This window comes from Psittacula echo, assembly GCF_963264785.1.
Source record: "Psittacula echo genome assembly, chromosome: 8".
Taxonomy (NCBI): Eukaryota; Metazoa; Chordata; class Aves; order Psittaciformes; family Psittacidae; genus Psittacula; species Psittacula echo.
Window position 1 is genome coordinate 3156901 of NC_137744.1, and position 14639 is coordinate 3171539.

The following is a 14639-nucleotide window of genomic DNA, read 5'->3' on the forward strand; positions in this document are numbered from 1 at the left end:
GCATCGATGGGAACCTCATGCCGGTGCAATAGGAGGGAGAGGTGCCCAGTGCTTCTCAGGAGCTCCGGCCAGGCAGCTCCTCTTTGGCTGCTCTGAAATCTTGATGTGGGGCAGCGGGGGCAGACGCAGGGGAAACACCGTCTGCTGCAGCCCCAGCATCTTGCTGTTGAGGCTGCCCTTGCTGCCCGCTGCCAGCATTGCTGGCAGGTGCTCTGCCGCTTGCCCACCGCTCCTCAGTGTGTGCTGAGTGCCTGGGGCCTTGCTGCTGTTGGCTGCACGGACAGTGTCTGTTCTTGTTTGTGCCCCTGGAGCCCTGCTGTGTGCTGGGTCCGGCCGTGCTGCTGTCTTCTAGCGGGGTCCCTGGCTCCCCATCACAGGTAGCAGCCTGCAGCACCTGCTGACAGCTCTCTCTGACTGAAGTGGTGCCATTGTCACCAACGGTGGCAGACGGAGTGTCTGCTCCTGTGTTGTCACGCTCTTTTGGGCCCCAAGCCCACATCTCCCATAGCCCAGTGCTGGCGGGAGCGGGAGCAGGGGCAGGGTAGGGGCTGGGAGATCGAACGCGACCTGCCACAGCACCTGCTGGATTGGCATGCACAGCCAACAGCTCCGAGATAACAGATCCCAAGTTCCTACATGGGGGCTGGAGTGCTGATAACATGCTCCTGACATCATTATACCTCTGGGTGCAGCACCTCCCGTGAGTGGCTCTCCCCACCCAGTTCAGCCTGTGCTTTCCAAACACGTGCAAGTGCACCTCCTCCATTGCTCCCATAATTTAGTTCCTTATCTCCGGCCTTAGTAGCTCCAAGCCTCGCTCCTTATTCTCATATCCCTTCTGCATCCCTCTCATTCCGGTCACTGGGCTGCAGCACGTAGCAGGCTTCAAAAGCCAGCTGACGTGGGAGCCACTCCATCACACACTGTTTCATCCCATCGGGATGCGCTTTTCCTGCATGGGCAGCACACGCTGCCAAGAGCCAGCAGGACTGCAAGCTCAGCAGCTGGGAAGTGCTGCAAGGAAAGAGGTTGCTCCGCAGGCTTCTCCACTACTGACATGAGGGAAAACCTGGCAACAGCGTGCAGCATACTCCCCTTTCAAAGCCAGCAATGCACAGCTAGAGGACAAAGTTATTTAACTTAGAACAGTCTGACTTTATTGCTGCAAAGATCAGAACTGTAGACGACTGGCAATATTCTCATGTACTCAGAGGAAGGAGTCTGAAGGGGAAGGGGTGCACACAGACAGTGGCCCCCGCTGCCCTCCTCACACCTATTGTGGTGTTTCTTTTCCAGAGTTTAGTCTTCGTGGATGTTGAAAAGCTTTGCTACTTCAGTGAGATCATCGTGCTCCTCCCCATCTTTGATGATCTGATGGAAGGAAGAACACAGTAAAACCTGTACATACATTAAAGTACCAGTGCTGCAAGGCTGTACCTGTCACCCATCAACACAATGAATTCCTTAGATCTCTGAAGCTCTGCTGATGATAACTTAGGCAGCCCACAACACAACAGTACTTCCTACAGCCAAATTTATATGGGAGTCTTAAACACATTATTATCTGCCTAGAGGCTGGAGTTGAAACAATCTCACTACCCCTGTAGGATTTCTTTCCGATGCCTGGGTTTCCCTTTACAGATCCGAAGAACAAGTACCTTCAACAAGTGATTCACCTCAGCTCTGAGAGGATGAGCCAGCTTGGCTCTTTGCATGACTTAGAGGAGCCCATATAGGTGGCTTAAACTTGCAAACCTACCTTTTAGATGATGAGATGAAGAGGGCAAGGTACACACTTGGCCCTCTGATTTAGAGGAATGGCTGCTACAAGAAGGAAGGAAAGGATCTCTTTCATGGGGATGGAAGTAGTAATAGGTTTAAAGTGCATCCTGAAGGCTTCTGATTAGGTACCAACGGAAACTTCCACCACTAAGAATAGTTCATTTTGGGACAGATCACCTGGAGATGGTATGGAATCTCTCTCAAACTACTGAAATTCTCCAGATGTTAACAAGTGACCTAAGTATAGCTGATCTTACCTTGGAGGATGGAGACAGACTATGGGGGATGGAGACCTACTCCTAAGCACCTACTCAAGGCTGCTCCTAACCTGACGTTTTATGGCAGGGTATCTAGGATGACAGTTTAAGGCTGTTTTAGACACTTGTACATCAGAAAAAGCAGCAGAAATATAGGACTTTTCATGCTGATGCTCAGCCCATTGTGATTCTTGCCTGTACTTACTACAGGCCTGAAATTTCAGCCCTGCAAAGGCAAGGCTTGAAACATAAACCTGACTCAAGGTGGCTTTTGTAAGACTTTTGAACAAACATGCAGAAAAGCACAAGGACATCTCCCATAATTCAACAAGAACAGACACTGTCCGTGCAGCCAACAGCAGCAAGGCCCCAGGCACTCAGCACACACTGAGGAGCGGTGGGCAAGCGGCAGAGCACCTGCCAGCAATGCTGGCAGCGGGCAGCAAGGGCAGCCTCAACAGCAAGTTGCTGGGGCTGCAGCAGACGGTGTTTCCCCTGCGTCTGCCCCCGCTGCCCCACATCAAGATTTCAGAGCAGCCAAAGAGGAGCTGCCTGGCCGGAGCTCCTGAGAAGCACTGGGCACCTCTCCCTCCTATTGCACCGGCATGAGGTTCCCATCGATGCAGGCAGGAATATCTCTCCCCCGCCCCGTGCTCTCCCTCTGCCCTGTCCCTTCCTCTCTCCCCCTCTCTCCCTCGTTCTCTCTTTCATTAATGCATTCTCCACTTTCCATTATTTATTAACTTCCTTCCTTTGTTTTATTTAGAAAAAACAAATTAAATAACAGTGGTTACATGGAGCTCAGCCCCTCCTGCCCCAGCGCTTTGGGCCAGGCTAAAAATTCCCTGACCTTCTCTCACCTCCTCACTTCCTCAGCTGAGGCAGAGGCTCTGCCCCACGGCTGCAACCCCCCCCCCCGACACCCCTCACTGCCCCCAGCACATCCCACCTCCCCATTAGTGCTTGCTCTGCACGGCCACCCAGTGCATGGCACAGGAGACATGCCCAAAATGAAGCCCCCAAGCTGCAGGTGATGCCTCGGAGGTGGAGGGACTCCATGTCTGGTCCCAGCTCCAGCACAGCCAGAGGGTTTCCTCAGGCAGAGCCAGCGGGGTGGGGGAGTGATGCTCAGACTCGTGGTGAGCAGATGCTCTGCTGCAGGTCTCACAAACCCTCATCCATCCCTTGCCGTGGTCCCCCAAAAGAGCTGACAAGAAACCTGGAGAGGGGCTTTGGACAAGGGCCTGTAGGGACAGGACAAGGGGAATGGCTTTAACCTGCCAGAGGGGAGACTGAGATGAGCTCTGAGGCAGAAGCTCTTCCCTGTGAGGGTGCTGAGGCGCTGACACAGGGTGCCCAGAGAAGCTGTGGCTGCCCCATCCCTGGCAGTGTGCAAGGCCAGGTTGGACACAGGGGCTTGGAGCAAGCTGCTCCAGTGGAAGGTGTCACTGCCCATGGCCGGGGATTGGAACTGGATGAGCTTGAAGGTCCCTTCCAGTCCAAACCAGGCTGGGATTCTGTGCTTTCTCATGCCATGGGTGCTCATTTGACCTCAGGGCAGGGCAGTGATCAGGGACATCACCTGTAGTCTCTATTGCTGCAAGAACTGGAATAGGCACCTCTCCTGGAAGCCTGTGGGTTATTCTCCTTGCTTTGGCCTCGTCAATCAAGCTCAGCATTTCCTTCCGTGGGGGCTGCTCCCAGGGCTTCCCTGACCAATAGGGAGAGCCTTGGGATCTGCTCACCGGGAGCTGCGGCTCCCCGCTGCCGTGTGGGCAGGGATCAGGCAGCTCTGCTTTCCCACTTGCAGCAGCATCAGAGGACGCAGGGGCAAGAGCCGGGAGCTGCCACTGGGAAGCCTCCGGGAAGCGTCCCCAGGCAGAGGAGCGGGAGAGGAGGCGGCAGGGGAGGAGAGGAGCAGTCGTCAGGAAAACAGGCTGGGATTACCCCCAGCGCTGCATCAGGAGCACCGGACCTCCTCTCCCGGTACAGCCTGAGCTGTTCTCACAGCGGGCACTCCTGAAGGGCTGTTGGGAAAGCAGGGCAGTTCTGAGCCATGTTTCCCTGGCAGATGCTGACGTGTCATCCTACGGAGCTGCTGGGGGCCGGCTGGGTGCTCCTTGCAGGTAAGCAGTCCGCAGGCTGGGCTGGGTGCTGATGCTGTCTGCGTCCAGATCCTTGCCTGGTGCAAGCCCACAGAGAGCCTGAGGCTTCAGCAGAGCTTTGCAGATGAGCAGGGGGATGTGCGGTCAATAGGAGGCTTTTTAGAGGGGGCAAATGCTTCACCTGAAAGGGAAGGATGTCTGCTTCACTGTGCAAAGACAGAGAAGGCAGAAGCAGCCCAAGAACCAAGTACAGTGCCAAGGCTAGAAGCCTGCTGCAGATTTATGCTGGGGCTGATGTATGTAATAACACAACATTTATTGCAGTTTTACTTATGTGAGAAGCCTCAGTGTGGGCCTTATATATGCAGTGGCTGCCTTGAAGTGCACAGGCACAAAGAGTTTTCAGGGTGAGCATCTAAAAGAGAAAAGAAGCCTGTTAGAATGTACGTAGATTTCCGATGCTGTGGTGTTAGTGAGCTCCAAGTGCCTATCGGATGAGCTTCGGATATTGCAGTTGTGAAAGCTGCCTGCCATGAAGTGTTTCCTCTTCCCTTCTGCTGGTGGTGCCGCATGTTCTGTATGAAGAGTGTTTTCCTAGAGCGAGGGGACCTTTAGCCATGAGGCTGTTTCTTCCTCTCAGGCTGGGTAACAGCGGGTAGCGGCAGGAGCCGTCTCTCGATGCTGTGGGGATGAGAGATGGAAGGCATCAGGTGAGCTGGATTCACTGGTTCCTTTCCCACCTGCAGAGCTGCCGGGAGCAGCAGCAGGACGCAGGGGCCGCTCTCGGGCTGTCTGCATGGGCAGCAAACACTCGTGAGCATCCACTGATGAGGCGGAAACGGGGGCACCGGGAAGCAAACAGGGTGTGTGGGGAGCCAGGGCGCCGTGCCCCAGCGGCCCAGCGTCCCAGCGCTGCTGGAGCCTGTGTCCCGGCGGGAAGGCTGGCTGCGGGGCTGGGGCTGGGATGGGCTGATGCTGGTCCCTGTCTCTGTGAGCCTCGGAGCTGATGCTCCCGTGGAGCAGTTACACGGGAGAGGAGGAGCTTTAGGAGAAATCCTGGCACTCCAACAGAGCAGCCCCCCAGGAGCACCAGGAACATTGCTAGCAAGTAGCTGGACCACTGCCTGTGCAGATAAACACCTTTCCTTCTGCTTCCTCTGCTTGAGGCTGGCTCCTTGCTTTAAACCCTTTACATTCACCCTTTAAAACATGTATCTTTTTCCCAAACCAGAGCTTTAGTTGTGATTCTGCCTGGCTTTTCTAGAAAGCTCTTGTTGTGTTTTTTTTTTTTGGGGGGGGGGGACAAGAAACGAAGAGGGGGACACTATGACTTACTCCTCCTGAAGTCCCCAAGTGCCTCTTAGAGCCCAAGTCACGACAAGCCCAGAAATCACCCTGTGATTTGGGGGAGGCAGCTCTTCTGGGAGTGGATGGACACCTTCAGCCTCAAAGAGGCTGGGGATTGGGAATGAACCATGGAAACTAGGCCAGAATTAGAAAATTTGTTTTTGGCATAGACTGGGAGGGAACTCCACATAAAACACGCACAAAAGTGGAGTAGAACAAGCTTGCAGCGCTGCAAGCAGAGCTCCAAGCATCCTGGGCTGTGTTTCGGCATCTGTATGTGCTCCAGCTGGAATGTCTCCCTGCCTGGAAGTGTGATGGGAGATGGCTTTGTGAGAGGCTGTGACCAAGTAGTCCAGGTACCACGTGTGTGTCCGTGGCATCCGGGTACCAAAGCCTCTCCTCAGCCATGCCAACCTGCTCCATCTCCCCGGCTCATCTTCTCTTCTCCTGCACTCCAGGGCTGCTGGTGCCTTTGCAACAGGCTGCAGAAGTCTTGGAACCCTTCCAGAGTAAAGTTGCTGCTGTGGGATCACCAGTGCTGCTTCCTGGGCTGGGTAACATCACACAGGTCTACTCCATGCAGTGGGAATACCTCAATGGCACCAGCTCCCACACCATCCTGCAGTACTACAGGGGGTCCCACAGCCCAGCCATCCACGTGCCCTACGCAGGACGAGCTGTTTTCCATCCTTCCAATGGATGCCTCCTGCTAGAGGGTGTCCAGGAAAGTGACAGTGGCATCTACAAAGTGACTGTCAACATGGGAGACAGGGAGAGCCTGAAAATGCTGCTGGAAGTCCTCAGTAAGTGGTGAGCATGGGAGGAAAGAACAGGGTAATGGGTGCAAGCAGGGCAGGGGCGTTACCTAGAATCATAGAATAGTTAGGGTTGGAAAGGACCTTCAGATCATCAAGTTCCAACCCCACTGCCATGGGCAGGGACACCCCACACTAAACCATGCCACCCAAGGCCTCATCCAACCTGGCCTTGAACACCGCCAGGGATGGAGCATTCACAACCTCCCTGGGCAACCCATTCCAGTGCCTCATCACCCTCTCAGTAAAGAATTTCTTCCTTAGATCCAATCTAAACTTCCCCTGTTTAAGTTTGAACCCGTTACCCCTTGTCCTGTCACTACAGTCCCTGATGAACAGTCCATTCCCAGCATCCCTATAGATCCCTTCAGATACTGGAAGGCTGCTCTGAGGTCTCCACGCAGCCTTCTCTTCTCCAGGCTGAACAGCCCCAGCTTTCTCAGCCTGTCTCCATACGGGAGGTGCTCCAGTCCCCTGATCATCCTCGTGGCCTCCTCTGGACTTGTTCCAACAGTACCAAGTCCTTTTTATGTTGAGGACACCAGAACTGCACACAATACTCCGAGTGAGGTTTCACGAGAGCAGAGTAGAGGGGCAGGGTCACCTCCTTCGACCTGCTGGTCACGCTGCTCTTGATGCAGCCCAGGATACGGTTGCTTTCTGGGCTGCGAGCACACACTGCAGCTGGCTCATGTTCATTTTCTCATCAACCAGCACCCCCAAGTCCTTCTCTGCAGGGCTGCTCTGAATCTCTTCTCTGCCCAACCTGTAGCTGTGCCTGGGATTGCTGCGACCCAGGTGTAGGACCTTGCACTTGGCATGGTTAAACTTCATAAGGTTGGCATCAGCCCACCTCACAAGCATTTCAAGGTCCCTCTGGATGGCATCCCTTCCCTCCGGTGTATCAACCGAACCACACAGCTTGGTGTCATCGGCAAACTTGCTGAGGGCGCACTCAATCCCACTGTCCATGTCGCTGACAAAGATGGTGAACAAGACCGGTCCCAACACCCATCCCTGAGGGACACCACTCGTTACTGGTCTCCAGCCGGACACCGAGCCATTGACCACAACTCTTTGCATGCGGCCATGCAGCCAGTTCTGTATCCACCGAGTGGTCCATCCATCAAATTGATGTCTCTCCAATTTAGAGACAAGGATGTCGTGTGGGACAGTGTCGAACGCTTTGCACAAGTCCAGGTAGATGACATCAACTGTTCTGCCCCCGTCCATCAGTTCCATAGCCCCATCATAGAAGGCCACCAAATTGGTCAGGCAGGATTTCCCTTTAGTGAAGCCACGCTGGCTGTCACCAAGCACCTTGTTGTTTTTCATGTGCCTTAGCATGCCTTCCAGGAGAATCTGCTCCAAGATTTTGCCAGGCACGGAGGTGAGACTGACTGGTCTGTAATTCCCTGGGTCATCCATTTTCCCCTTCTTGAAAATGGGGGTTATATTTCCCTTCTTCCAGTCGTCGGGAACTTCACCTGACTGCCATGATTTTTCAAATACGATGGACGAACTGATAACTGACTGTTTATGGACTATCAGCCTGTCATGCATGGAGACATCACCAGGGAGACTCTGGGAAGAGGTTCCCAACATGTCCTAGGGGAGCAGATTTGGTGATGCTGCCCAAGGAGACCTTCCAGGCTGTGACAGAGGGCTGGGCTCCATCCTGGAAACACAATTCCCTCCCTTTCTTTCTATTCTCAGTGCAAGGAGGGAGGGACTTGGGGGATGCTGTGTGTCAGTGCCTGCTGCAGAGGGTACTTCCAGCACTTCTGGAGGGCAGACCAGGATGAGCCCATGGAGCTTTATGGAGAAGACAGGACAAAGTCCTCGGCCTCAGGCCGCGCTGTCTGATGGTCTGTTTGCAATCTGCAGGTGCCAGATGCTGCTGCAGAGATAAGAGCAGACTTGAAATAACACAGAAGTTCCTCCTCGATATCACTCCCAGCAATTTCTTTCATTTACTTTGGCATTATCCCTTCACTGCTGTCATAATGCTGCTGCCATAATGCTACCACAGCCCTTCACCACCCACTTCTTCCAACCACACATAAATCGGAATGGGATCAGCATCTTTTTCCTCTTTTTTTTTTTTTTCTTTCCCTCATTTCCTGACATGTTTTAAAATGCCCTTTATTTACCCAAATGCAATAAAAGCAATGACTCAGCTAGCAATAAACCAGCCCAAACCCATGAGCATGGCAGCCCCAGGGGCTCCCAAGGAAAATGCACCCGTGGCTGCACTGCTGCAGGCACACGGATGCTGCGGTGACAATCGCAGCCCATCACCGATGCTCCAGGTGATGTCTGAGAGAGGTTCTGGTATTCCTGTCCCCTTCCCAGAGCCCGTGTCTCGCCCCCAGCTCCGGAGCAGTGCTCTCATGGCCCAGGCCACCGGCAAGGTGCTGTGTGAGGTGGCAGAGGGGAGGGTGGACACCATCACCTGGAAGAAGGACGGGCAGCCCCTGCCCCCGGACAGAGGCTTCCTCCTCTCCAGCAGCCGCAGCGTTCTGTACCTGAGGTCGGCGGGGAAATCGGACTGCGGCTCCTACTCCTGCAACGCCAGCAACAGGATAAGCTGGGAAGAAACCTCCCTGAACATCACGGTTACAGGTGATGGCTGCTGTGGTTTCGCCTCCCATCACTCTTCCTTCTCTCACCCTTCCCTGGGGATCCCTGGGTGGTTTCATCCCATGCCTCTGCCTCCATCCCCCAAGGTTCAGCTGCCCTCTCATGAGGTTGTGCCCCACGTGCTGTTAACAGGAGCTCCCCATGGTAGGATGATCAGCAGCAATTCCCAGTCTCTGATCCCACCAAAGCACAATCCTTGGCAGGACGGATGGCAGGAGATTGGCTGCTCCCTCTCAGAGAAGGTCCCAGGTTGATGGCCCTTGGCCAAGGTGATGGTGAGCAGAACATGGGGGGTGAGGGGGGGTGGCCAAGAAAGCCTGTGGGCAACACTTGTCCCAGGTTGGACATTCCATGGACCACAGCCTGCAGCACAAAGCGCTGATTCGACACCAGGTGGCAAATGAATTGACTGTGTCCTGGTGACAGAGAAGCCCCATGGCCCACCAGAGCCACCCTTGCTGGGCCCAGCGATGGTCGCACTCCCAACTCCTCGGGTTTGTGTTTTCCAGGTCTCTCCCCTCCCTTGCAGGATGTGCTGAGGATCGCGGTGGTTGCTGTGGTCTTTGCTGCTGTCTCAGCATGGGGACTGATCATTCCCGTCTGCCAGTCTGAAAAGCTCCGGATAAGTGAGTCCAGTCAGGGCAACTGAACCCTCATGTGGTTTGTGTTGGAAGGGGCCTTCAAGCTCATCCAGTTCCAATCCCCTGCCACGGGCAGTGACACCTTCCACTAGAGCAGCTTGCTCCAAGCCCCTGTGTCCAACCTGGCCTTGAACACTGCCAGGGATGGGGCAGCCACAGCTTCTCTGGGCACCCTGTGCCAGCGCCTCAGCACCCTCACAGGGAAGAGCTTCTGCCTCAGAGCTCATCTCAGTCTCCCCTCTGGCAGGTTCAAGCCATTCCCCTTGTCCTGTCCCTGCAGGCCCTTGTCCAAAGCCCCTCTCCAGGTTTCTTGTAGCCCCTTTAGGCACTGGGGGCTGCTCTAAGGTCTCCTCTTAAGGAGCCTTCTCTTCTCCAGGCTGAACAAGCTTGGTTAGATCCTGGTACTTCCCAAACATTTTTATTCCAGGCGGTTGAGGTGCTGACTGACACCTTTGCGGAAAAAAACATTTCTCGGGATTTTAATTTTTGCTTTTTGTGGGGTTTATGTTTTACTATTACAAGGCTCCACTTTCAAGAGGTTGTGTTTAATTCTCATCCTGGGGGGAAACAGAGCCCTTTCCAGCTCCCCTCACTAAAGAGCAGGTCCAACCCAGAAGGGATCCCCCAGCACCCTGGGTGGGCACAGGCTGCACCCCAAGCTGAGGCAGGGACCCAGCAGGGGCTGGCGCAGGAAGCCCTGGGGCTCGCAGCTCACCCCGCGCTGCTCTGGTGCACAGGGGGGGAACTATGGCGATGGCTCAGCGCCTACACCTGCGGGCTGGTGTGCATCGCCTCCGTCCTGGCTGGCGTCGCGGGCGGCCTCTGGATGCGAGAGGAAGGTAGGACGTGGCTGCGGGTGGCTGGGGGCAGGGGGTGGTGCTAGGAAGACTTTACCCTGGAGCACAGAGAAACAATCTCTGACCTGCAGACCATATGGGGTGAAGACCTCATGGGAGATGTCTGGTGGGGTCAGGCAGGAAGGCAGTGCCCCCAGAGGGAGGGTCACACAGCTAAACTCATGGGATAGACCCAGCCAGAACAACCCGTGTCTTTCCCCATGTGTGATCTCAGCTAGTCATGGGGGCCTGCACCTCCATACGCATTACAAACCCATGCATGCAATTAATATAGTTACTCCCCTTTCCCCAGAGCCCTTGGGAGGGCTAATTGCAGAAGGGCAGTTACAGTGACCAAGAGATAGAAAGGCTGCTTGCAAGAACAGCTTGAAAAGGCTGTGAGAGAGTGGGAAAGGGATATGATGGAGGGTTACAAAGTGATGAAGGTGGTAGACAGATGCTCTGCCCTGTCCTGTTTTCTTTCAGGCCCTTCTATTGCAATCATATTGCCAGAGATTGCCCTTACGTACATCATGGTGGTAACCTTCCTTGTCTCCACCACCGTGACCTGCCAACCTACAAATCTCACCCAGCTGAAAAGCAAAGCAGGTGATCTGTTCCACCAAGGATGGCAAGGAGGGAAGGAGGGAGGGGAAAATGGTCCATTGGGGGTTATTTTGCCCAAAATCTCATTCTTCCTTTTTTTTTAAACTGAATCCTGTATTTCTGCATCTGTGCTCCTCAGGCTGGTGGGCTCCACACCAGATCACAGGTGAGGGCAGAGCCCCATCTGCATCCCGTACCACATGCTAACATGACTCTGTTGTCTTCCCCTGGGCAGCGCAGCGCACAATGGGCTACGCTGCTCCCGGAGGAGTGGTTGTGGTGGTGCTGACGACCAGCTTCCTCATCAAGAGCATCTGCCATCGCCACGGTGAGAGGGGTTGCTCCAGGGACCACCCCACACACTGAGGCTAAAGCTTGTACGTGATACGTAAATCCCAACGTCCCTTCAACTTGGCCGCTGGGAGTTAGACTCAAACCAAATCCAGCAAATTGGGGTTTTCAGGGAAGTGAAATCTTTGCAAAAGCAAAACTAGGTTTTCAGCACCCCCCTCTTCATTTATTTTCCCTTGTTTTGCACATGTGCATGTTTCACAGTGATTTGCCTTTCCCCTCTATCACCTTCTGCCTCAATGGTGTTTAGTGCTGACTCCTGGCTTTTCTGCCCACAGAAGAAGGATGCACGGACTTCACGGACGTGACCATCCTCACGGTCAGCACAGCGGCCGTGTCGGCCCTCCCACTCCTCGCCATCTTCCTCTGCTGTAAGTCTCCTGCTCCTTCAGTTCCCTGCCCCTCCAAGTGCTCTATATCCAGCCAGCTGGTCTCCCTCTGACCCCATGGGATCAAGCAGCCATCAGAATCATTTAGGAACTATTTATTTGGCTTTCGTGAAGGCCCCAAGACCTCTCCGTTGCCCCTTTCCCTTCCCTGGAGAGCCCCAGGCACCATTCCAAGCACAACATCCCATCCTGTGCGTTCGGTGCCTCCTGTACGCTTTCTCCTGCTGCCTGAGAACAGACTTGTCCTTTCACAGATCACACAACTCAGGGGTGGCTGAAGGAACGTGACACCCGTTGGGCGGACATGGAGAGGTAGAGCCTCTATTGCCTTTTTCCAAATAAATTCATACCATCTAGAAGTAAAAAGAGCGGGATACGGAAACTACCCTGTGCTTTGCGTTAAGTCCTAGACCCCAAGAAAGACGCAGCCCAGTGCTGCTATCGCAGCCCCTGATTTCACAGTGGGTTCAGTGGGTAACTCCATGGAGGTCCCCAACCAGCAAGGCGCTTGAGTCCCTGCTCAAATCTCCCCACAGATTTCTTCCCTCATGGCCTCAGCCTGGCATCTTTAAGCCTTAATTCCTGCTGGTTTCATAGAATTATAGAATCCTAGAATGGTTTGGGTTGAAGGGACCTTCAAGCTTGTCCAGTTTCAACCCCCTGACTGGGACAGGGACACCTTCCACTGGAGCAGGTTGCTCCAAGCCCCTGTGTCCAACCTGGCCTTGAACACTGCCAGGGATGGGGCAGCCACAGCTTCTCTGGGCACGCTGTGCCAGCACCTCAGCACCCTCACAGGGAAGAAGCCCTTCACTGCAGCCCTTTGGATTTCAGCCATGCTGTGGGTGCCTTTGGGCTCAGCCAGCTTTCTGAGGGAATGCCCGTGGGGCACCACAACCTCATGGACCTCAGGCAACTTCTCTTTGTCCAAGCCAAAACCATCCTGAGATACAGTGGAACCAGTATCGCACCCACAGCCATTTGTAGGGTCTTGTTCTGTCTTTGGGCCATGCAAGGTTTGGCACAGAGAGAGGTCACCGCAGCCCTCGCTTCTGCCAGGCGTGTGGGGCACCAGAGCCCCTGGCTCCAGAGACGCTCAACACCTTCCTCCTCCTCTCCCTTCCAGGTCCTTTGAAATGTCCCAGCGCAGCAGCAAGGATGCTCTTTCCACCCATTAGAGGTGGGTCTGGGTGTTTCTCACTTGGCTGAGTCAACCCCATCTTCCTCCCAGGTTTAATAGGCTCTCAGTTTCAGTGGATTTCAGCCTCTGGGATGCCTGCAATAAATGGCAATGAAATGAACTCATTTCTGCCTTTTGTTTTGAATAACACACAACCAGGGAGGCCAATTGCACTTTTCTCCCTTTCTTTCTCTTTAAAAGCAGCCCCCAAGTAGAGAAGAGCCTTCAAGAATAGCTGCAGGACTCACCCGACCCTTCCCACTTTTCTCCCTGCTCCCTGGTGCAGATAACTTCAGTGCATGGGGGTTTTTTTGGGAGGGTGTTGGGGAGTGTCAGGTTCTTTCCCCCTGAATCCACAGGCCTATGTGCTGCATGCCCCCATTAGCACAGGGCAGCATCCCCAGGGGACTGCTGTCCTCCAGATATGAGGCTGGGGGGATGGGGGGGCAGCAGCTGATTTGAGCCTTCTCTTTAACCATGCAAATCCCTCTGGGCAGCCCTGGCCTGTGCTGGGTGCTCTGGCATCATCTCCTGCCAGGAGGGGCTCTGCAGTGGAGGGGAATTGCGGTGCCAGGGGGGGTAGGGTTTGGATGCTGCCTGTGGCTGGGTGGGGAGGGCTCACTCTTTGGGCTCAGCAGGAAACTGAAACCTTATGAACTCTATTGTGGTCCTTGTTTTTTTTCCTGTCTGAAAAGGCAGAGCCACATCCACACCCCAGCGCTGCCTCCCTGCGCACCGAGAGAAGCATTACTGCTGGGCGCCAAAAAGGGCCGACGTGGGCTCAGTCAGCACCTCAGCACCACACAGCCATTTGCTCACCCCTTCATGTTCCTTGCCCACTTCTGATAAGAAAAGTCCGATAAATAAAGTATAATATAAGACTACTACTACTACTAACGATAAGGGAAATAACAAGAGGAGAGAATACAAAACTAAAAGGGCAAAGGAAAAAAACGATCAAAACAAGTGATGCACAGTACAACTACTCAGCACCCGCCGACCCATACCCAGCCCGACCCAAGCAGCAGTTAGTCCCTTACAGGTAATTCCCCCCAGTTTCTATACTGGGCATGATGTGCTGTGGTATGGAATATCCCTTTAGCTAATTTGGGTCAGGTGTCCTGTCTCTGCTCCCTCCTGGCTTCTTGGGCCCCTCCTGGCTGGCAGAGCATGAGACTGAAAAGTCCTTGATCAGGATAAGGGCTAATGAGCAGCAACTGTGTGTTATCAGTGTTACCTGTGTTACCAGACTGAAGCCCAAACAAAGCACTGCACCAGATACAAGGAAAGAGAAAAAAATAACTGTTTCAGCTGAACCCAGGAGCCAGAGGTCCAGAGGATGGGGATGGGCTGGAGATGCTTCCTAGAGCTGAACTGTGTCTCATGGAGTGGAAAGCTGAAGGTCCAGGTGGCTGCAGCAGCGGGTGCAGAGGGAGCATCTCTGTGGGTGGTGGTCCCATTGCTGAGGCTGCGGCTGAGCCACGGGACAGAAACGGGATCACCGCAGCTTCCCGAGTGAAGCCAGCGGAGGGAGCGCGGAGGCTGCAGGGGGCATGGAGCAGGGTGGTCCCTTCACACACACGGCGGGAGCCAGACGCAGGCTCCCCGCCCGCTTCCGCTCGCCGCAGAAGCGGCGGCACAGTCCGGGCGCTGCAGTCAGTGTTGTGTCGTGTGGCAGGGGTTGGCT